At 38.9% G+C, this 25,483-nt stretch overlaps 1 protein-coding gene across 1 annotated transcript in view; it reads left to right on the top strand.

Moving 5' to 3' along the window:
* ZDHHC8 (zinc finger DHHC-type palmitoyltransferase 8) overlaps nt 1-25,483 on the top strand; it is a 116,858-nt gene that overhangs the window by 23,272 nt on the left and 68,103 nt on the right. The window lies entirely within an intron of this gene.

Genomic DNA, 25,483 nt, shown 5'->3' on the forward strand with positions numbered 1-25,483 from the left:
GTATTCCTGTTAAAAGTAAGTACTTTCAGGTGCTTTTCAAGTCCTCCAATAGTCTTTTCTGTTTCCTAAATTTGTTTTCATTGCTTCCATGTGAAAAGCTTCTGAAAGCAAGGAAATTAAAGAAAACACAGACTATTAATTCTTCTGATCTTTCCTGGACATTTTGGGTACTGTGTAAATATGAGAAAAACATGGCAAAACAAGACTTCAAGCAGTAAAATGGATACCAACCTGCATGTGTTGAAGACAAAAGCAAAGACTGAGATCACTAAAAACTGTAACACTTGTGGGATGTTGTTTAATGATTGGCAGCAGCTGACTTACCTTGTGCTGCTTCTGAAAAAGGTGCCATACCTTCTCCCCTGCTGTGGATCTTCACTTCTTTTGTGTGCCAGCGTTTGTGTGCTAGCATTAGTCTACCTGTGGCAAAGTGGTGATGTTTCTCCTCCATATGTGTTTCCCTGATTCATATTGCTATGTAACAGTGGCAAAGAGGGTTGGACTGCTTGCTCTGCAGTTGCCACTGGTGTTGGCTTTAAGTTTCTGTGAAACTGTGCCCTGAGCCTCCCTTGTGCATGAAATCACTGTTTTGTCATTTAAATTACAGGTTGCAGTGACAAGCTACCTTAAACGTAATTATTCTCAGTGCTGCCATTATAAGACCTTAGTTTTAATTCTGTGAAAGTAGCCATTTGGGTCAAGAAATACGCTTCACACTGAGGGATTTGTGTGTGCTTAGGTGTCCTGGTTTCAGCTGTAACAGTTATTTTGCCTCCTAATAGCTGGTGCAGTGCTGTGTTTTGACTTAAGTCTGGGAACAGTGCTGGTAGCACACCAGTGTTTTAGTTGTTGCTCCCTAGTGCTTACTCTGATCAAAGACTTTCCAGTCTCTCATGCTCTGCTAGTGAGGAGGGGCACAAGAAGCCAGGAGAGAGCAGAAACAGGACACACGACCGAACTAGCTGGAGGGGTATTCCATACCACAGCTCATCATGTCCAGTATATAAACTGGGGGGAATAACCCAGAAAGGAGCAATCGCTGCTCAGGTTGGGCTGGGCATTGGTCAGTGGGTGGTGAGTATTGTGCGTTCACTTGTGTTTTCTGAGCTTTCCTTTCTTCTCTTGTTTCCCATTATTATTATTGGTATTCTTTCTATTATCACTACATTTTACTTTTTTTTAGTTATTAAATTGTTCTTATCTTAACATGTGGGTTTGCAGCTTTCACTGACTGCAAAATGCCAAGGTTCCTCAAAAGACAGGTTCTGGGGGTGGCACAAACATTTTGTATTCCCATCTGCAAAATCAGACTTAGATGGAGAGTTTATAACAACTGCTAGGGTGTTATAATGATAAATGCTAATGTTAGCACAATGTTCATATGAAGTTAATTATAACAGAACATCCCAGAAGGGGAACAATTCTATATTGAGTACAGAATGTGTATAGCATGCAGCAAGTATGGCCCGAGGCCACACATTGACTGGGTACAGTGATACTTGACAGCTACCTGCTCTTTGAGCATGCTTGAAGTAGCAGAAGCCCTTCAGGGAATACAGACAATAAAGAGATTAAATTTGGCCCTCTTGTTACGTGCAGGTGACTAAAGATTCATGGACAGTTCTATTCCACGAGTCCAGTTCTCTGAACACTTGCCCTTATGTCATGGATGTCACTTTAATGTATTTAAAAAACAAGATGAATATGAACTTTCAGTGTCAAGCTGCAAAAACGAGCTGGGTGTGTGGCTCGGGTTTTTTTTGTCAGTTATTAGTTTGAGGAAGGCAAAAAATCACATTTTGTATCTATAAAGTGGAAAAACTTCAAGGTTATTATGCAGTTTGGGTTGCCTTGGATTGATCTGGTTTGTTTTGGCGCAGTTTTCCTCTTTATTGTTAAAATCATCACAGCTGAGCTCAGTGTAAGTATGAGATGTTGCTGCATGCAGAAATGTTAGGAAAAATGCTTGCTTTCCCTAGAATTACAGTAAAGTATTTTAGTCTTAGCACACAGCCTATTTTTACAAATAGAATTACGGGCTTCAGTTTGTTGTGGTCACATTTCAGCAAGACTAACTTGGATGATTCCATCTCTCACTTCTAAAAAAGGGGATCGAATGATGTATTAAGCAGTAAGCAGTATCATAAATTTAAGTCTTATATTTTAAGAACAAAACCTTAGGCCTCCTTGCATTCCCCATGAATGTGCAATATTTCACAAGGCTGACTCTTTGCAATCCTTTATGACTTTTTAAGTTGTGGTTTTATGGATTTGAGTTCAAAATGGATTTTTTTTAATTTATTTTATAACTTCAAATAGATTGAGTGAAAGTAATTATTATTCTTTGAAATAATTACAAGCATAGCAATTATTTGAGACAGAAATAACTGGGATTTTAAATTCTTGCATGCAAAGCTATTCATCAAGTAAAAATCAGTCCCTGATGGAAGGGGGGAAAGGAGTAATAGCCGTGCTTCTGTGGCACAATAAAACAAGGAGGATATTGTGTCCTAAAAGTCCCAGTCCTGAGATAGGATACCTTTTTTTTTTTCTCTAGTGTTTTTAAGTAACGATTAGGAAGAAGAGAAAAGGGGGAAGAGAGAGTGGCGGGAAGGTTTTTCAGGCTGTGGGGATAAGGGTAAATAATTTCTTGCTTAAATGTAATTCCTCAGTTTTTAGCTTTTTCGAATAAAACTATGTAGGGTGTGAGAGAATGCTGAATGGGTCAAAAATTTGGTAAAATTATGTTTTTGATGAAATTCTGATCTTTTAAAATGACTAACGAAGGTACTTTCTTCCTGCAAGAATCACATGGAGGTTGGTGGTAGCAATGGGAATGGAGTACAATGGGAGGACATGCTGCTGGGGAAGTGGTTACTGTCCCAGTCTGGAACACTAAATCAAAATTTCTTTATTCTATTGTAAGAAAAAGCTTGGGAAGACAAGAAATGAAATTGTTTGATATTTAGACTTCTGTATATCTTAATATTTTTGGTTTGTGTTACGAGAATTGTGGGTTTCTGTCTGTATGGATGGCTGTCGCCTCCATGTCTCCTAGTTGCAAGAGCAACAAACCATGTGCTTGAAGCTTGTCAGTTCCCCAGAGGCCAGAAGAAAATGTTTGGACCATTTATTTTGAAAAATAAATATTACTTTAGACAAATCCTCAAAGCTGACAATTGAAATTGACACTATTGCATTAGTTTGAGTGTAAACATATGAAAAATGTTATTATATTGAGAAAGAACATTGAGACTGAGCATGTCTGTTGTGAAGGTCATGACTTTTAAATCATGATTGCTCTTGTTGGGGTCCTGTTTCTTTTCAAATACAGGTAAAGATTTCAATTTTTGGTTGTTTGAAGAGTAGGTGGATGAACAGCCAGGAAGCACAGTTCTACTGTGGGACAACTTTGGAGGTTTCAAAATTTGCTTTTGTTTTCTTGGAAAGAAAACTGTCAGAATGAAGTGCAATATTCTGTCAGATGGCAAGCCACACTTGGAATACTTGTGGGGTTTTTCAGTTGGACTCCTAGATTTAGTGGTGGACTGGGCATTAGGTTAATGGTTGGACTCTATCCCAAAGGTCCTTTCCAACCTAAATGATTTTGTGATTCTGTATCTGGAGCTTGGTCTTAATATAAAGTTCATATAAACTTAAAACCTGGTTTTGCTTCAGCAAAAACAGAACTAGATCGGGTCAACGTCATGATGATATAAACTAATCATTGTATTGACTTCAGAGGGTTTATAACAGTTTCTTGTGTTTATTGCTTGCTTTCCTCCCTCTAATGTAACATATTTGTTGGAATGTAAAAGCTCAGTAAGCACTGAGTCATCAAAGAAAAGTTATTCCAGTCCCTTTTGACAGGAAAGAAGTGGAAAAGGGAAGAAAAAAATCTATATATTCTACACTTGGGAAAGGAGTTTTTGAGTAACTTTGTACATTATCAAGCAAATGCAAGCATGCAGATGGGTTTTTCTGTCTGCTTTCTTCTCTTTCCATGTTGCGTACTGTACATGTAGAGTTGTTTTAAAGTTCAGCACTGTTCAAGCCTCCCTGCCGCCTTGTATATTCTTTTTCATTAAGTATTAATTCACAACAGGATATGATGATGTTGTCCAATCTGGCCACACCTAAACTGTGCTGGGACACACTGACTTCATTCATATGTAGGTGTGGTGATTATTAGACAGTTTGTCACCGCACCCTGGAGTGTTTTATTGCGATCATAAAGTGGTTCAGCTAAAGGAAACATTACTTTTTCTAGAGGAAAATATGGTAACTTTCTATTTCTAAAAGAACTCACTCCAGGAATGTGTAGTGTAAAAATGTCATGGCCTGGAATAATCATTGAGCTTGTACCAAATATACAAAGAATTGCATGACCTTGTCCATTGAGTAACAGTGTCCCTCATTCTTTTAAAATAAATACCTTGGTTTGTATGGTTGTGAATTTTCACGAAGTCTTGTGTAGAATGGCTAAATGGAGGGCTTACATTTCTCTTCGTCCTCTGGCATACAGAAAGGCTTATTTTATTGTGGGAACTTCTTTGTAGGCAATCTGAAAGGGAACCTGCCAAGCTTTGGAAGTTGAAATACTCTGCTTTTGTCTGGGTGGCTGTTAAGGCACCGAGTAAAATTGGAGGGTAAGAATAAATAGAGTTCATGTGTATTTCTGTTGACTATTGGTGTTAATTGGGTCTTGAACATCAGTTCAGTTTACAAACCTCCTTTTGTCTGCTTTAAAAGAAGCCTCTAACTAATCTAATGATTAAAAAAGCTGTTGTGCCCTGCCTGCTCTAGAAATGCAGCTCATGAATGACCAGACTGAGGTATTTTTAAATACTGGCTCGCTGAAGAGAGCTGGATTTAGAGTCACTTCTAAGTAATTAAGATAGGAGGAAAGACCTTTATAGAATAGTATGAGGGATGAATCATGTTAAGACATGCTAATTTCTTACTGTGAATTCCGTTATGGTACTGAAATGATTTCCCTTGGTTATAACTAGGGAAATCGGTTACCACTAATCAGCTGGAGGTGTGCATTTCCTGTGTAATAGGAAGGAACATAAAATTAATTATAAAACTGGCTTGTGAACCTGATGGAAAACAAGATGAGAAATCATAGAATTTCAAGAATAAATGCTCATGTCAGTTGTGTAGCCACCCAGGAAGGATGTTTTTCTTGTGTCTTTTACTGTGAGCTTCATCTCTGCTTGCAGATAAGTCAGTGCTGAGATTCCAGAAGAATGCAGGGTGGATTGGGCAGCGAGAGGCTAATGTCCCTTGAGAAAACGTTAGATCTGTAATTTAACTGAGTTTAAAAAATAGTGGTTAGGGACAGAGGCACGTCAAATAGATTTCACTGAACATCATCTCGATAGTCCTGTGTTTCTAGAAGAGGAATGAGAAGGGAATGATACTGTCTCACAAAGTGGAGCTGTGATACTGCTCTTCCTGTGAAATTTTCTATATCTGTGTAATAATTTCCTTTTTCAAAAGGGGCTGACAGCTTTGATGGTGGGGAGATCTTTCATTTCATTTATTGTTGTTGTGAAAAATCTGCTTCTGTTGACACTATGCTGAATATGTGTTTCCAAGTCCTTAAACCTGCATTGTCCTCTCATGAAAAAATTTATACAGGAGGGAGAGAATGCTAACGTGGACCACCTTGCTTCATGTCACAGATCAGTACAATTTCCTCATTTTTTGGTTATAAAATGAAATGTAGAAGCCAAACATGTTTGCCATGCACATTTGGCATATTTAAAAGACTATTTTTATTAGGAGTGGAGGAGCATTGAGAAATCATGGTTGAAAATAGAGAGAGGCAGCAACGGTAGAACGGCTTTGAGGCCTTGTAACATTTATATGGCATTGATTTCTCTGCACTTAAAGTGTATCTGCATCATTGAGGGAGTGGTCTCCACCTCTCTGATGTCTCCCTTTACCTTGCAGTTAGTTGTTTGCAGCTGCCAAGCTGTTTCGTATGTCCCTATCCATGGGAAATCCCTTTTCCTATGAAGAGAATGTAGAAGAAGTGAGGATCTCCTCCCCCTTCTTCCAGCTGTTAGGCAATGTCCAGCTCCTCTGCTGCACTCCTTTCATCAGATGAAGGAAATCTCTCCGTGTGTGAGTCTGTGGTGGAGGGTACACCAGAGGATCCCAACTGGTGTTCCCCCTGGCCAGTTTTCTTTTCAACAATCTTGAGTAGCTGGAGAAATTAAGCAAAAGATGCTTGCATACATCTGGAAGATAAGATCTGTTGGGTGCTGTGTAGTATTTTGGATGGCTGCCACATTTTTAATGCTGGAGGTCCTGTGATGCCTAAGCTTCAGGCAGTTTGATTATAAAACTAAGTCTTGGCAAAGACTACTCTCTTCAAACTGTTTGTGCTACCTAACTGTAAATCATAGACATTTACTGAACTACTGGCATTTAGGATAATTTATAACTTTCAGTTCTCTATTTTTCTTTCCTTAACAATTTTGTACATCTCATTTCTTCATCAGTGTAAAAATATTGTCTGGAGAGCAATAAAAAAATCAGGAGCCTCATTGTGCTTGTATACAGTAAGGCAGGAAATGGACCTCCTAAATGTGTGTGCAGGTGTGACCATAAAAATGCTAGAATGCTATTCTTCATTTGAAATGAGTTGTTCTAGTGAAATCCATGGAGTACTGGAATATTTTGGAACTAAGAAAAAGCTGAGATTGGCAGGGTTATGCTTTACAGACCCTACAATCGCCTGCTTCTTCTCTAGGTTTTCTGCTCAGTAGGTTAACTGATGCAACTTTTCCCCTTAAGTTACTGAAAGCATTGTGAGAGCTTGTCTTTTCACTCCACTTGTGAATTTGCCTTATTAGGAGGCAGACAACTTTATACAAGTATGTGACAAACTTTGGACCCTTTTTTGTAACCCTTTTGCCTAGAGAAACAACAAAAGAATTCCTTAGTCACAAAAAAAAAAGGGAATGTCATGCTGTTTTCTTCTTTCTAGTGAATCCCTACTAAAGGGCTTGATCGAAGGCCAGGGAATGAGGTATCGTATTGTGCATTGCTATTTGACAGTGTAAGTGTGAAAAGGTTTCAGTCCTATTTTAGTGAAATGGCCCCCCTCAAAAGTTGGCAAAAGTAGGCTGGCACAGTCTCCCATTTGGGCTTGAGGATCCTCTTGAAGATGCTTTCTTCAACTAGACATGCTTCATATAGACAGCAAATCAAGTTTCTGGTCTGTTTCACCTTGCCTCTGCCCATGGGAGAGCTTTGAACTGGTTTTAACAGCTACACAAACTGTGTAGGTAAGAAGCTCTTCCTCTTTTTTTGAGGGTAAGTCTGAATATTTTGTCCCTGGGAACAAGAGCTCTATAGCAAGAGCTGTTTCTCTTGAAGAGCTGGGGAAATAAGACAGCTTTACAGCACATTTCTGTTAAAAAATATACTTTAAAAAAACATTTTCTGGAGAGAAAATTTGCACCAACATCTATTTGTTTTCCTCTAGGGTAAGGAGCAGAAGTGGTGCAATACTTTGCTGTTTAATATCCACTGGAAGGATAGCTGAATTTTCATACTAAAGATGTTGTCTTAGTATCACTGAGCCCACACACGCCTCTGTGCCAGCCAGCCCACTGTGCAAAGTTCATTGTGCTTAGGGAAGCTAAAGAGTATTTCTTTTTTGGGAGGATATTTTGTCTAGTCTTTGGCACTTCACTGTGTGTTAGAAATGTAACAGTTTATTCCTAGGGCGTGCATTATTTACAGTAATACCCTATTACTTAGATATGGGAGCACAAAGAATGTCTTTGCAGAAAAAGACCCTGCTTCGGTAGGGCTGTAAATTGAGTGAATAGGTACATTATGGGGAGGCTTTTTTGTCAAGATCTCTAACAGACCATAGCTGTAAAAATTTAGAAACAAATAAAAATAAACCCACTACGTATAAGTGGAGCCTTTTGTCTAAGTTACAACTTGGAGAAACATTTCATTGGGATAATCCAAATATGTTACTAATTAAAAAGGATTTTTACAATTCTAGTTAGGTTTTCAGGAATTTTGTTTGTATTAATAAGTTATTATTTATTGGTTCCATTTAATGACAGCAGTACAATAAATACCCTGAAATAAAAGATACACAAAGGTTTTTTTGTGTGTTCTCAAGCTATATTTAGGGGACACCAGTGAATTGGCCAACAGTATGCTTTGGTTGTTGTGGTTTCAGCAGGAGCGCCAAAGACATTTAGAAATTGTCCTTACCAAGAAAAGTATGGATTTTGAAAGCTCTTGTTGAGCTTTCGTTTTGATCAAGAAATGGTGAATTTGCTTTTGGCCCAATTAAGGATCTGATCCAAAGGCTATTGAATGTAGTTGAAGTGATTCCAGTCACTTTAAGAGTTCTGGATTTGGCCCATGTTTTTAGCAAATAGATAGTTAAGCATCTGTCAGTTCTTTCTAGCAAGGCTACATCTGGATTCTCTTGTAGCTTACTTCTCCTTCATTTTAGACTTCAGTTCCCTTCCTTGTGGGCCAGGCTTCTATTGTTTATCATACTCCCATCCTTCTCCTCTTCTTAAACAATTATTAAGCAAGCATGATGAAGTACCAGTGTATAAAGCATAAGATCTTCCAGACTGCATGGTTTGGATTTTTGGTGTGTGTTTCTTAAATTTGTTTTTTGCCAACATCTGTCTCCTGTCTCTTTCTTATATTTGCTGTTTTTCTGAGATACTGGCAGAGCATTTCCAACAAAGAACACCACAGATGTAGCTACAAAACTGGCTATTTTCTCCCTCACTGGAAGAAAGCTATGAAACAGTCTGCCCAGTTAGGATATTAAGGGAATGATTTATTATCCTTTTTCTTCATATCAGGCTGTTATGCAAGTATGTTGCAAATGGGAGTATGTTTTTAAGACACACGTTTTAGAAAAATGTTTTCTTATCTGCGTAGGACTGGTTAACTAGGCCCATTTCATACTCCTAATACCTTCCTTGCAATCAAGTTGGTTTGAGGAATTTGTGCATGTCTTCGAAGTGCATGTGAAGATTAGAATTTCATGATGTTTGAGTTGTATCAGAGGCAATGCTGGAACGCTAGTATAGGTTGTGTTATGACTTTTGGCTTCAGCAATCTGGGGTATCAAAATAGCTTATAGGTTTGTTGGATGGGAGAGTCAAGAGCCTCTGATGCCTCACTCTTCTGACAGGCACTTAATGAAGAGGGCTTGTGAAGGCTGTGTTTATATAATGCTCTTAGAAGGGGAAACTGTTGCATAAACACTGCTACTTTACAATGAAGAAGGTTATTGCTTTTAAGCCACTCATTGTTCTTAGTAACTTGAACAAGAGTCTATTAGGTAGGTTTAAGATGAATGCGGCTCTGTGACACACTTGCTGTTCAGCTGCTGGGATGCTTGGAGGAGGCAGGTGGGAAGGAAGGGGAAGGAATGCAGAAAATATTAAGAAATACAGCAGGGAAAAATTACTGCAAAATTTGTAACTGTCAAAACCTTTAAATAGCTTGCTGTGCCAATAAAGCATCATTTGGAATACATTGCTGCAGAGCTTAATTCCAGGCAGCCTCAAGATTACTAAGAAATAAGGAGTAAACCTGTCTCTTGTTGTGGCACTTATGACTTAAAAAAGATTGCTAGATCCATTGGTTGGGCTTTAACTGGGCTATGAGTAGGAGCCAGTGTCTGGTATTAGTATTTCTGGAATTAGAACACTTACAAAAATGTAATTCTGGGTGCCTTTTGGTTTCCTGGGGCTTGTAAGACGCTTCAGTAGTAAGGGTTTAAGGTAACTGGGTAGGGAAGCAGGAAAATCAGCTTCTCTCTATAACGTTTGCAGTGGTTTATGCAGCACTAACATACATACATATACACACATATCCCACAAACACACATACACATACATATATGTATGTATATATAAACACCTAGGAAACCCGTAACAGAGGTAGGACAATTATACTTTATTCACAAGATTTTAATTTTTCCTCATCTTACGCAGTTATAAACCTGTTAAGCAGGGACCTGCATTTCTCTCTGCTTTCTTTGTCTCTCCATTACTGTAGCTGACCCAGCACAGCTCATTGTTCGCTTCTCCTGCTACACCTAAATGGTCTTTTAAATAATTTGTGTATGAGGGATGTGTGATTGAAAGCCATGTCCAAACAGGAGACAGGGTTTTGAACTTTTCAGGTGTTTGACTAGTGTATTGAAACCGCTCCAGCATTTTGTTTGATTTGGAAAAAGAAACTGTATTTTTTCCTTCTCTGAATAATAAAAACCCTACAGTGAATTTTGATGGTTGAGGTCTGTTTTTCTGAATTTAAGCATCGAGCATGTATACTTGAGATTTGTGCCAAGGCAACTGGAACTACTGTGACTGATCCTATGGAAAATCTTTAAGTGAGGCCATGTCAGAGTGCTACAGGTGTGTTCAGGGCCTCATGCTTTGTACTGTACTATTTCCCTTTGGTCCAAAGGAGTATAAGAAGTTGTGGATGTCTGGACAGTATGCAGGATCGGAAACAGCTAAGAAAGCTCTAACAGGGTCAGGATGTTACTGGACATAGCTAGTAATTTTAATATTTTTATTTTGGATTGTGCAGCGTATTACTCATTCTTCAAGAGCTGAGCTAATTGGAGCATAGAAGGAGAAGGATATATGAAGGAAGGAAGAATAATAACAATACACAAGCTGACATATGCTGTTGTTGTTTGGCTGAGGAATGGATGAAGTGTTATATGTGCACAAAGCTTTCTACCAGTGGCTGGCAGCTGGTTAACTGCAGATCGAGGAGCTGCATGCTGCTGGTTTGGAAACTGCAGGCTTTTGGAACGGGATTTTGAAGCATTTGGAAAAGAATGGTACTCGCTTTTTTTGTGTCCTTGACTAGTGACACATGCTGTTTGTCATGGCTGTGCTATACAAAGATAGAAGAGTCACTTCTGCAGAAGGAGAAAGATATGCTAGCAGACATGAACGTATAGTGGAAGTGTAGAAACTCTCTATGTAAAAGAGTGAAGTGCACACCTGCAACATGCCTTAGTGTGTTGTCATTGGTTATTTGTCAGCTAACTCTTAATACTCCCTAATCTATCAGCATATGTAATGGCCTTGTGATTTAATTGCGCAGCACCTGGTGAAAGGGCTTTGGCCAAGCATTCAGCACACATAGGAAGAGGCAATGTCTGTGCTGTTCTTGTAGGAGAAGTCCTCTTCTGCTGCAATGAAAAATGTCCCCAGCTCTGCTCTGAAATGGGAAGGCTTCGTTCTGGGCTGCCAGTAGGTGTGGAGGAAATATTTCATACTGAGGTGGGAGTATAGGAACAAGACATTTTTAACTCCTAAGCAGTTCTTTCCCTATGCATGAGAAAGTGATATTCATGCTTCTGCAAGAATTGAAATTACCTATAAATAATGGGATAGGGGGCTTAAATCGGAACATGTGTTTCTGTGCTAACAGTGTACGGCATCTGCTTCTGCTTTAAGCAGGGACTGAAGAGACTTGGCAAAGACCAGCCTTTGGCATCACATGCACAGGGAGCTAATAAAAGGCTATAAATCAAGCAAATATAAGGGCCTCCTCACGTTGACATTTCCCTTTGAGAAAGTAGTTAGGGATGGGGAAGAAATTTTAAAGAAAACACATGCACTGGGAGATTTTGAGTGGATCTCAAACAACAGAAGAGCAAAGAATGTATCAGTACTTGCTTGTGGAGTATAAAATATCTCATCTTTAGAGACTGAGCTGGAAGTCGGGAACTTTACCCCAGGCTCTGCTGCCTACTTGACAAATGGCTTAGCCTATGGTATGTCTTCTACTTAGGATGAATCTTTGAAGCGTACTGTGTTGCTGGATGAAACACATGGTATTTATGTTTTGACAGCAAAACAAATACCATGTATTCATATGCTTGGACACTAATCTTTTGAAGAGAAAAACAAAACCCAAACTAAGCCATGATAAAATCTTGGCAGCAAAGTAGACCCAGATGAACTGCATTTTGTCTGCAGTACAAAAAAGCCCCAGTTGCTTCTCCCTTTTCTCTAGCTAACTAGACTTAACACTTTACAGTGAATAGTTTGTTGTTGCTTTCAGGCTGTCTCACAGGCTGTAGTTAGCTTTGTGCTTATATTCAATATTCTGTTGGTGATAAAATACACTTGATGGTTGTAAGAAGAGTTCATGCATGCAAGATGCTGCAGGACAAGTAAGCAATGGAATTTTTAAAAGCATCACTCTTAGCTATAATTCAAATTGCTTGCAATGAGTCCTAAAATACTTTTAAGACCATATATGCTTGCAGAATGCCTTTCTTAAAAGGGTATTGTTTCATGAGTGGTAATTTTAGGTGGCACTGCAATAAAAATGCTTATACTAGGCGAAGTTATAGCTAAAGAAAAATATCAAGATTGACTTATCTTTCCTGCTTTGGCAAGAGTATTTTTATTTAAGAAATATCTGAAATAGTATTGAGCAAATCTGAACTTCTCAGGATCTATTGGGGAAAAAAGAGTGGAAATGGCTCAAAACCTCCATATATTCTTTCCTGACTATCCCTTATATGCAGTCAAGGCATTGAGCTATAGTGATTTCTAGAGGTGGGAGTTGTTCTAGAGGTCTTGTTCTGTACTCAGCTTTTTAGATTACTCTGGAAGGCTGATGACATCCTAAGGGAAAAAAATGCATAAAGGAATGCCCATGCAATACTTGAACTTCTTGTAACTTTTGTTTCAGCTTGCATAACTCTGCCATGCATTAGACCCCTTTATTTTAGTGGGATTTAAAACTGTTCACTGTTAACAGTGCAGGCTTCCTGGCCTTTGGTTAGCAAAAAGCAGCTGAATGACTACCTGTTCTGACAGTGTACCAGTACCCAGAGAGTTTGTGTAGGCATTAGCAGTAAATGACTGGTAATTACCCTAGCTTGCTAACCTAGCAGAGACCCTGCATGCTGCATTAATCTCCTGACTGTGGAACGGAAGAGAGAAAGGTGTTAGGTTGTGGAGGTTGCAGTGTGTAAAGTTTGAAACAAATCTCGGTCAATAGACCATAGAATCATTTAGGTTGGAAAAGACCTTCAAGAGTTCAACCATAAACCTAACAAAAGCCATGTCCCTAAAGAGCTGCAGCCTTTAGAGCAGGAGAAACTCAGGACTTAGTTGACTCAATAGATACATGTTCTAATTAGATGCCAAGTAACGTTACTTCCTCAACCAATTCCTGTAGAATTCCTGTAGAAGTTTGCAGTTTACACTGCATAGCACTGAAAGACTAGCTCAAGGGAGAGATGGGACTCCTTTAGTTTAGGATGGCTCTATCCTGGGGTTGGCACACCAGATGATATGTTTAAAAAGGAGCTGTTTTGAAAGTGTGTCTTTATTCTGGTTCTGCAGAAGAGCACTAGAAGGTGTATTAGTGGGGAGGGATTGTTTTAGGACTGCTGACCAGCTTTTCAGTGTTTCAGACCTTACTGTTCAGGAAATCAAGTGTATGCTTTATGATTTAGCACAGTAGAAGTTGTATATTCACTTTATAGTATACCACATAGTATAGGAATGTAAGCTTTTATCAGCAGGGAATATTATACTTAAAATAGGGCTTTTAGTGAAATTGAGTACTTTGGAACATACCTGTGGATACTTTTTAAATCTGCAAGCTTCATGCTAACATCCAGATCTACTATGCAGATTACTTGCTAGCCAGGGTTTTTTTCGCTAACACATTCAAGATGGTTATTTGGCAGTGCTTACTTTTAACTGCCTGGATGGCTGAAAAGCCGAGTGCTTTCTTACACATCTCATACTGGAACTGGTCTCAATGCTACCAGAGGTGTGTCAGTTTTTCTGCTGTTAAAGTTGCTAGTAAAAGTCTTGGAGCATGTTTGGCCAACTAGGAAGCATTTGAAAATCTCGTCTGAGAAACAGAATAGTGCAATCTGTTATTTTTGTGGGATGGTGGGTGGATTTACAGTGCAGTTGAACAAAATAAGATCTTGCATAGGCTTCTGAGTCTCTGTAGTAATTCTGCTTCCTTTAGAGCTCAGCCATTATTTTGTCTTTTTGTAAACCATCTCAAGCAAGACAGATTTAAATCTGTTCCTTGAATGGATATTATCAACTTAGCTCTGGGAAAAGCTGATCAGACTCTAAATTGCTATCAGCCACAGCCAGTGTGTCTCAGACCAAAGGGTCTGACTTCACTGGTTGACTGCAGAGACACAGACCATAGGGTAAGAGATCCCAGGTGTTGCAGGGCTGAACGGGTAATGCCTTTAGAATCGTATCTCCAAATTTATCATTTTTGTAGCTAGCTGTATATATAAATACAGCTATTTAAACTTTGAAAGCAGATCGTAGTGAATTTTTAGACTATTTTCCAGTGATACTTACCAGGATGACTGGGCAAGATTCTGCAGAATATTATATGTGCATTTGGGTGAAGATGACAAAAAACGTTTTCTTAACGTTCTCCCCCTCTTTCACTATTCACTGAAATCTGAAATAGGGCTAAATAAATCCTCTTTAACATTTCAGACGCTGAAACTTAATCCCAAACCCTGTGCTCCAGTCTTCTGGAGTACTTGGAGCATTCGTCAGTTTCTCCAGAAAGGATCTCGATCTGGACTTCATTCCTAAAATACTGTAAATCTGTTTCTAAGACCTGCAGAATACCCGATGGGCTTTCTCTGACACCAAATATCGACCATATACATAATTAAATATTCTACTTTTGGAGTTTATACCTGAACCAATATAGAGCAGAGCACCTTAATATAGCATTCCAGTATTGAAAACTTGGCCTACATTTTGCAAGTGCAGGCCTTACTTCAACAATCACAAAATAATGCAATAATTTGGGGTTTTAAAGAACATCCACTTTAAGCTGTGATCAGCTGCAGTCTGCCTACCTTCTGCTTACCCCAGCTACTTCCTTTCAAGGAAAGCATGATAAGGACAATGGTGGACCTAATTCCTCATTACTAAGAAGTTTGCCTGCGAAGTGGAAAGCTTGCAGCCTGAGGAGATTTGCACCAAGTCTCTTGCTGCAACAGCAATGTCTAAATGAAAAGGTAAAAATTCGAAAGTTACTGAGTCTTTAGAAATCAAGATTCCTAAAATAATAATTCCTTTACTTACTAGTAAATTATGCTCAACATAAAATCAGCTGCTACCAAGGAGTGAAAGGTCCAGAAAGGGGAGGCAGTGTTCAGTTGGGTGAACAAAATTTACAGGATAGATACAGTAAATTGGAGCAAACATGAGAGGCAAACATCTGGAAGCTCTTCAAAAGATTTACATGAGTCCAGTAACAAATTCTCTTACCAAGCAGAGCAATAGTAAGAGCAGTCCGTACTTACCACCTGTTTTTTGGCGTTTTTAGTTCCCTTCCTCCCTTCACTACAGGAAAAAATCTCAACCCCTTATTGGTGAAAACACAGCAAATATTGCCTCAGTTTTCCTGGAGGTGATACACCCATGAGCAAAACGAAACATTTTCTGCAAAGAAGATTTACCCAGACCCTAAGGTTGAGTTCAGCCCTCATTTTGATTTGTAAAAGAAAAAAAGCGATCTTCTGTGGAGAAGTTTGGGAGACATCCTGCCTTGCATGGTCTTTCACAAGAATTGAGGTGCATTTGAAATACAAACCAGATGCATTTTAAATACAAACCAGTCTCTCTTGAAAGTATCTTTTTAACTACAGGTAAGAGTCAGACCTGCCAGGATGGATTAGCTTTATCTAGAGTGAGATTCACTCTTCAGCTTAAATACTACTGTTCGTTTTTCTCTGGATTTCCTGGGCTTCAAATTTAACTCAGAAGCATGAGGATTCTGTATAGGTGGCTGGTGGTTATTTTACCTCCTCTTCAGAGCAAAGTGGTGCTGTGCAAATATAAATGGATGGGAAGAGCATGGTGAATTGATTGTAATGGGATGGTTTTCTGCTCTCTAATCTTTCCTTTATGGCTGTGAAGTGCAGCCAGGCATGTGAGTTGTTCATAGCATGTAACTTCTTAGGTTCCATAGAGCATAGGGAGCCAAGTAAAGAGTGCTTAAACCTACCAGCCATTTGTGCTCGTCCTTAATCTGAAATTCTCAGTATCAAGCCTGTTAGCTGCAGGGTGATCAGAAACACCTTTATTTTAGTGTCAAGTTACAGTTTGTCTCATAGAACTAAACCTTTTCCCCCCTAAAATGCAAGAGCTAGATATATGTATTGATTCATATTGGATTTAATGACTTCTATTTGTCATATATTGTCCAAAGAAGTTGACAAAAAAGCTAGAAGGGAATGTCCAAAGTCTTCAGGGAGCTTGTTTAATACCTCACATAAACACTGACTTATAGAAAGTCTTGTACTATAAACAGATTTCTAGATTTGTGATCCAATGGCAATCTAAAAAAACTTAATATTTTTCATAGAGTTTGACTTCCTGCATTACAGGAGTTAGAGATCCCAATGGGTGGTTTACAGGAGAGAATCTTGAGTGTGTGAGTTTATGTTGGTTTGATATTGAGAGGGTAAAACTGTGAAAGAATGCAAAAGAAGTATTGGTAGCCCATGAAAATTTAAAAATTAACTAAACTTTTGGGTGCCTGACTTTGACGATGTCCCCTTATAAGCATTATTTATGCCATGCTTTACAAAAGGTAAAATATGTTAAAGAATATATAATCCTTCCCCTGAAGAATTGTCCAATGCTCAGTGGATGTAAAGCACTGAAGAGAGCCTTGAGAATGTTATTATTGATATAGTACGTGGAATAGGTGGGTTTTGAAAATATTCAAAACACTGTAGATACCATAAAATCTATCTGCATAAAACCCAATGCAACGAAAGCAGTTTGCATCATAAGATATTGATGATCAGAATCTGCCTGTCTGTGAAAACACTTTGTTTTGGGGCTCAAAAGCAGTGTTGACATGACACAGAGGCTACTGATATTTGAACAGGATACAAGACAGAATACAGGGGAATGGAAGAAAGAAATCCCTTCTTTGTAGAAAGAGTAAAAGTAGCTTAGTATGCAGAACAGCTGCCAAAACAAGATTCGTGATTGTCTCCTGCATGCTTGACTTCAGGTAAAAGGCAACTCTGAGATTGTTTCAGAAAACAGTAATATCTTTGGTATTTTTAGCTGCCATAAATGGTTTTCAAGTGGGATAGGACTGAAGAGGAAAGAGCTGAAGTGAAGGGATGCTACAGACAATTTTGAGCAATATGTAGATGGTTAAGACTGTGGGAAAGACACTTAGACTGTAAGGAACAAAGACTTTGTAGTGGCTTGAGTGTTTCAAAAACCTAGAGGGGAAAGAAGCAGCTGTGTGTATCTGTTGTAATTGTTAAGTCAAAACTGGCTGTTTGTAATTAGTAGTACCCCTCAATTGCAATCTGTTTCCCAAAGAAATAAAACCCAGGTAGCTTGGAGCATGTGTTTTGGGAATTGCGAGCATCAGAAAGCAGCTGGAAGAGAGTTTTGTCTGTAAGCCTGGTCAGGAGGAGGAGGTCAGACTTCTGTTAGTTGGTCTCAGTGTGATACAGATGCAATTGCTCTCTCTGCTGCGCATTTCAAATGGATCCCCTCCCATGTCTGTGTGGCCCAGGGTTGTGCACACAGTGCTTCTCCATTTGTGATTCCAGGAACAGCACTCTTTTTAAAGCTGAAGGCAGAGATGAGTGAATACTGCTCCAGATGGGAGCTGACAAGTTTGAAAACATGTCAGCATGTGTGTATTTTTAATTTCAAAGGCGTCACACTAGCGTTAGAGAGTTGCTTTAATTCTAGAAGCAGCTTTGTAGAACTAGACAGTCCCTAAACATTTCTACCATAGCACAAGCACATTGGCAAAAACACAAGCCCCTTTTGGCCACTTAATTTGTAATTAAGGTAAAATATTCCTGTCTTTTGGACTGATCAACTGCTTAATGAGTATGTTGTTCTTTGCACTGATCATGACATTACATATACTAATGGCAGAATGCAAAGGAGGAGAAATCTGTTATGGATAATAGTGGCTTTGGAAATTCAGTCCGTAGAGTTCAGTAAGGTTGAAACTGGAGATTATTCTAAATGGATTCTATTAATAGTGATGCTGCTAGGAGACTGAGCCTGAGTTCTCTGTGTAACAGCTGATGAGTGTTCTGAAATATGCTTGGTGGTGGTGCTTGAGATGTGGATTTGGAGGTGGGAAAGATTCTTAATGCAAACTTTCATCACATAGTGATTATTTTGTTTCCTAGTTGAGTACAGAATGACATTGTCCTCCAAGGCCATTGTTTGTCAGTAGGGATGCTCAAGGGGGTGAAGGCTGTGCCTCCACTTTTGGTAATGGGAGTAAAAATATGTAATATTTACAGCTGCTTCTCACTTCCACTATGCATATGATGTGATAAACAGCAGCTTTGGAGGTCACATATTGTGTGCCTTGTCTGTTGGTGGAAAGGCAGTGAAAAGCAAGATTTGAGTACTCTGTGTCTGTGGGTATTTCAGACCTCTGAGATTTCTTTAGCAATGCCAAAATGTAGATTACAGTGAGATATCTAAACAAATAAACATCTGTGTTCAAACTTCCTGCCAGCTTGCTGAGCTGTAAGCTGAAGTGGAATGTGATTGCCTCACACCCTCCTACATTAATTCTCTCCTGAGCATGCATATTTGTGAAATAAAAAAGGTGGAAATATTTGGCATTCATTGAATCGTAGAACCACAGAATGGTTCTGGTTGGAAGGGACGTTAAAGATCTAGTTCCAAACACCTTCCATACTTAGAGACACCTTCCACTAGACCAGGTTGCTCAGAGCCTCATCCAGCCTGGCCTTGAACACTTCCAGGGATGGAACATCCACAACTTCTGAGCAACCTGTTCCAGTGTCTCACCATCCTCATAGTGAAAAAACAATATCAGCAAGCTGTATTTTTTTAATTGGCAGGACATAGTCCTAGGCAAGTGATTGGCATTTCTTCATCACAGGCTTCACTAAGAATGAATTTTGTTTCTTTGATACAGCTGGTCAATGTATCTGTGTTATTGCTTATGTGTCATAAACCTTAGAACGATGACCTGTGATAGTAACTGTGCAGTACAGAATGTTTCTAGGCTTAATCAGTGACTCCATCAGTCACTTTCATCTCAGTGAAAAGAATAGAAATAGCATCTGCTGAAGTGATAAACCGAGGTTCTGCAGCAGCCATCAGCATGTGAACTCCTTGCCCAGTTTCCTTCATGAGGAGAGCCATTTCCGGAGATTGCTGTGCGTTGTTCCAGGTATGTGGAGGTGCCTGGTTAGTGGCCTCTAGCAATTAACACAGGAGGGCTTTGCCTTGTCTGCTGTGATCTTTTTATTGCCTTCCTGCCTTAGAATAATGAGCTTTTAGTCGTGATGCTTTAGTGAGATTAGACCTTATATAAATGGCCCTTACATAAAATGTAATAGAATTATAAAGTTGCCTAATTAGTAACATACAAAGCAGACTATATAATTGCCTAGGAGGTGAAAACTACAGTATGCATACCTGGGCATGCTGTGTGGTGTTATTTTAGAAAGTCTAGTTTTGGTTTCTGTTCTTTCATATGCTTTAGGTATAATGTCAATAAGCCTAAGAAACCTGAAAAATATTTCTTGAGCAAGTTCTAATCGGCTGTCTCTGCAGAAGAGATTGAACCAAAGTTCACCTTGAAAGAAAAGCAAGTCTGATGTTATGTTAGGGAAAGCTGTGCCCAGTTAGATACCATTTGACAATAAGGACTAGCCTCTCAGAGGTCTAACAGTGAAAAACACTAGATGTTATGGTTAGAGCTTGGATGCTGCTGGAATGATTCAGATGTTAGTATTTCCCAACTTCCCAGATATCTGCAAATGTTAAACTCCTAGTTTTTTCTTTTCAAAAGACATTTATATTGGGCAACTTCTTATCTGTCTTTACTATTTTCAGTATTCAAACCAAAGATGCCCAGATGGAATCCTAATACTATATAAGGCTACTTACTCTTTTTAGACTGCTTCCAAAGGAAATGCTAGGCTTCTGTGTTTGCCTTGTCAGCTGAATAACTTCTGAATTCATTGGTCAGCTTTAACCACATTTGAAAAGAGAGCTAGAAGCCTTGAAAAGCACTGCTCTCTCTGAAACAGAAGGGTGAAACACATTAATGTTTCTGCTCAGGAGAAAGCAGCATGCGGACAGCGTTCAGCTGTTGCACAGCATTTGACAGCAGCTGAATTGGCCAGCATGGACCAGGGGTCAGTTCACATCCATGGAGGTCCTGACTGCTTGTGGCATATAATGCCTTCTGCCTATGGAATTACTGCAGAGATGTGTGGGCTTATTGGAAGGAAGGGGTGACTTGGTGAGAGGGTAAAGGATACAAGCAGGAAATTAAGCTTCTTCTGTGCTTGTTAAGTAATTTGTGGGGTTTATTTTCCCTATTATCTGAGTAAATTCTATTTTGCTGTGTGCAATTTAATACAGCGTGATTATGAAAGGAGGTTACTGACAGAACCCACTTACTCTCCTTCTTGTGCATGTGGAAAGATTTTTCATTTTTCATGTACTTTTTCAGTCAGAAGTTGTTTTGCACTTCTTTCAAAACCAGCTTATAGGAAACTTGCTTCTGTCTACCCATAAACAGACTAATCTCTGCAAGTCTGATTACTGGTTCATTAGCAGCATTCTAGTTCATACAGCCTAGCACACTGTAGAACTTACAGTATCTTTTCCCTTTAATGTTTGGCCTTTATTCGTATTTTCTATATATGAGCTATACACACATTTCTAAAACAATGTTTGGGAAGAGCTATAAGATACACCTGAGAATGTCAAATGACAAAGAGAAGAGACTACCTCAGACTTGAAACAAATTTCCTCTGAAATATATCAACGATCCTTGAGTTGTTTTTCTTTGGGGCTCAACTGACTGCTTGAAGTCAAAGCGAACAGAGTACTGTGTGATTCGATATTATTGCAGAGAGGAGCTTCACGGGTCATCAAATCCAGCCTGATGGAAAAAGTACATTCAACCGAAAGCACAGTTGATAGATGTACCTGCCCTTCATCTTGTGTCTTGAACTGCTTCAAATTTCTGATAGTTTAGATGTCTTGCTTTGAATGTGAATGGAGGATTTTATTGCTGGTGCTAAGTTATGATCTTGCTAGCTCTGTCTTCCCTGAGCTTGACCATCAGTGACGCAGGAATGCTGGAATAGATAAGATGTGATGAATGAGTAGTTGTTAGAGGGGTTTTTTTACTAAGCATCCGATGTTGGCCACTGTCAGAGACAGGAGGCTGAGCCTGCTCAGCTCATGCTCTGATACGATGCAAATGTTATTTTCTTAAGAATTTTGAAAAGCCTCTCTCTTTGAAACAAAGGAGAGCATGAAGGGGAGTCCTGCATGACTGAACTGCTGTAATGTGTCCTACATGAGGAGGAGGACTGCAGTTGCTAAGCAGAGCATCCATGTTGCCTCCCTTTACCAATGACTAATGGTGGCACATCGTTCTTGTCTGCCACACATCGCTTGCTTGTTCAGGCAAACAGCTTTGGCAAATGTTTTCTTCCTCTCTCATGCTCGTGTATCAAAGAATATTTGTGCTCATGAGAGGCTAATCAATCACACTCATATGTTGACTGAGAACTGGAAACTGTGCAGAAAAATGGATCAGAGGTTCGTAACACCACCTTTGAAACAAAATGTTTGTTCTTATCTTTAACTTTGCAAAACAATCAGTAACTTAGCCAGAGATTCTGGTTTTTATTTGCAGGGCATGACTGGATGGGAAAAAAGCTGGATCAGGACTTATGTGTACAAAGTTTAAGACCGTAAACAACTAAATTACCATGTATCTAATATGTAAGTTTCTAAGGGGGTGTCTAGATTTCACTTGTGCAAATGTACCCATTTTCAATATTTGAAATTGCAGATTAAAAGTTAAGTTTGGTGCTATGAATCATAATGTTTTCACCAGTAAATAGTTTCTGATTTTGCTGTTTCATTAGTTTGTTGCTGTTCCTCCCTCCTTGATTAATTTGAATTTCTGAAATTTCCTGACTTTAACATCTATGAATTTAAAAAGCATGGTCCTGCAAATGCTTGCACACGGAAATACATACAAGGTCATTTCAGCTTTTGACATAAAAGCTTCATGAACAGTAAAAATCTTTAAATAATCTTAGTGCATCTGTTTTTAACTGGGCGATGAGTCCACTGCTGATTTAATAAGGAAATGGTGGGAAGCAGTGTTTTGCATCTGAATATCAAGGGCAGATGCAAGTGGAGTGATCTCTCAATTCAACTTTTTTTCCTTTGTTAATGTTCCAGTTTAGTAGGCTTGAGCCTTAAACTTTTCCATTACTCCTTAAGGTATCATATTGGATGGGCCTTGTACAGGGAACATATGATAATCTCCAATATTGACAGGTCTTGAAAGCTCCTGAATAGAATAGATGTCTTTTTGCCCTTCTTTGGGGTATTCTTTTTGCCCTTTTTTGAGTTTGGATCTAATCCAAGAAAAAGCTGGGAATTATCTCAGCTGCAAATAAAACCTCACTACTTACATTGGCTCCTGAGTTATGAATTGAAACTTCATAATGGAAATTTGAGGTCAAGCTGTCTAAACATAAAAGTTGCCTTGCTGTGTTATTTGAATGAGTGCAGGTATTTCTGCTGTTTCTCTTGTTTGGCTTTTGTTTCCCTTCCTGTTTTATTCTTTCTTATTTTAGTACCTGATTGTGGGCATACAATGAATAGAGCAAGATCATAATAGGCTGTGGCACAGAAAGCTTTCCAAATGCATGTAAAATTTGGAAAACATGTAGCTATTTAACTTCATGTTTAAATGTTCAGTGTGATAAGGATTTAAGGGAATGATTGGTGGATTATATAAATATGTACATAATACCAAACTAGCTTTTATCCCTTTTTTTCCCCTGTAATGTTCAGGGGAGATTGTAACATCAAGTCACTGATTCCCAAATACTAATTTTGGCTAGAAAACATCAATAAGAATTTAATTACTTAATGTTTCTCCTGTCCCTCTCACCATCATAGCCTTGATTGACTTTCTCTTTTCCTTCTACTGTCAATTTCAGTATTAACTTATATCAGTTTAATATTTATTTCCATACCCTCAGTAGAAGGATAGAGGCCTGAATGCCCGCAACGATACCTCAACGTGTTTGCAGGATCAGGCTCTGATGCAAAATATTTCTAGGTAGGAGGAACCGGTAATCGGTAATCGTCTTGTTTCACCATGTGTAACCCATGGGCTTATTCTCATGAGCAACTGAGTATCTTGCTGATGAAAGTACGTTTTTCTGAAAAGCTTACATTTTGGTTCTAATGACACCAAGTAACATATTTGCTGTATCACTTCTTCAGCTTTGTTCCAGTAATGGTTGGCCTCACTCATACTATGTTTCTAATTTGTCTTGCTTGAGCTGTGCAAGGGTTTGTGGGTCTGAGCCCTGTTGTCCCTTCCCCACTAGGCAGAGAGTCCTTTAGGATCTCTGTAGGGATAGTTTCTGGTGTTTATAATTGTCTCTTCTCAACAGATAAAGTGTTTAAGTTTCCTTACAGAGAAGTTTTGGGGTTTTAACCCTCAGATTCTTTTCATGGTGGCTTTTCTTTCACCTTCAATTTTCCAAGACAAATTTTAAGACTTTGGTACCCAGATTTGGATTTCAAACAGCAGTGTGCCACAGAAGCACTTGCTGACTTCCTTCTCCCTTGTGACAGATAGCTGAAGGCTATTAGTCATTTATACATCTTGTTGTGGAGGTGACAAACAAGCTACTTAACTGCCAGGATGCACTTCAAGTTCTTCAAGCCTTGTCCTCTATTCTGTAGCTATAGCCTTTGCTCTGTGCTGTCAGAGGTGTACTGTGCCTCTGGCATTGCCTGCTTTAACTGATGTCAACTGAATGTATGCACACATTTGATTGTCTTTGTCTTTTTATTATTTATATCATCCTGCCAATCTATTTGTTAGCAGAACACTTTCTCCAAGGAATTTGTTATATCTAGATTTCAGCATTTTTATGGATCTGGATGAGTGTCTGGCTAGCTCTGATTAATGCAAAACCAAACTAAAACAGTTCTATTCCGCAGTGACTTTATGCTGTCAGCTACTTTGAGATCTGTCAGTTGGCCAACCCATAATTTGTTTAACATGTGCTTTATTGACACGAGCCAAATTTCTAGTCAGAATACCATGTGGTATAAGTCATATGCCTTGAAAATCTTAACTACTCAACTAACTCTGCTAACCAAACCATTGATTTCAAATTCTGAAATCAAGTTTGTTTGAGTATCAGTATCATAAACCCCTTGAAACTGCCATTAGTTGCATTCCTGGCCTTTAAAAGAAACCTATGCAAAATTTTTATTTTTTGTCCAGCATTGATCTTTGACAAACAAGGCTACAGTTGCCAAAGCTGTTTTACTTGAAGTGTTATCATGAGGTTAGCAGTCATTTCTTCTGGGTACCATGGAGAATTGCATCCAGTTTATCCTGCACTGGGAGGTTTAAAAATGAGCTCATTACAGGCTGAGTATCTGTTTGTTGATGCTGTTAAAAACTGACTGGAAAATGTGGAGATGACACAGTATGTGTTGTGTGAGGAAAGTGTTTCAAATAGATCATAGACTGCTGGCTTCCATCAAGACATTGGTGACTCTTTTAATGTGCTTCTGTTTTCCAAGTGCGGGTTGGAGGTCAGAAACTCTGGTAAAGACAATGTTTGTACTTGATGTCATTGTTTATGCTTTGATTCACAAGTCAAGTTTCTTCTTGTGTCTTCTTTAGTCGAAAGAGATGTTAAATGTTTCCAGGCAGGAATGCTCATTGTAGCTTAGCTGAAGTTAACATGCATTTCTTAAATCTTTGAACTCCTTGACAAGCAGAGAAAGAGGCCTGGCCTCCTAGTCAAAAATTAAACTAAGGCTACAGCAGATTTCTTGCTTTAGATTCTTAAGTTTAGCAGCTGTTGCAGCAACTTCCCGGGATGCAGTATGTTGGAAAGGGGACTTCACTGATAATATCACACACTAAGGCTTGGGAGAAGAAGCATAACTGATTAGATGAGATGGCTTTTTCTGTTTGCAAGATAATACTGAAGAGGCTCCAGAATATTCAAGGGCTTGCCTCTTTGCAAATTTGTACCACTAAATTGTAATTTCAAAAAAGAATCTGTTACGCTGAGGGAAGATCCGTGTGGAGCTTAAAATCAGTTCTATTTTAGTCTTGCATAAATCCATCTTTACTAAGCTCAATATGTCTTTGCCAGTCTTGCTAGCCCTCAGTAGAATTGGAAAAGGCTGGCTGAAATCAAAATAGTGCAGGCTCATGTTGGAAATCACTTCCTGAAGGCAGCTGCTATGCAGGCAACACCCCATACATGCTTCTGATGGAGCTTCTGATAACTTGAATTATCCATTACTGATGTCTTTATCAAAGTACCCATGCTATAAGG

Source organism: Melopsittacus undulatus, chromosome 12 (genome assembly GCF_012275295.1).
Source record: "Melopsittacus undulatus isolate bMelUnd1 chromosome 12, bMelUnd1.mat.Z, whole genome shotgun sequence".
In the NCBI taxonomy this organism is placed as follows: Eukaryota; Metazoa; Chordata; class Aves; order Psittaciformes; family Psittaculidae; genus Melopsittacus; species Melopsittacus undulatus.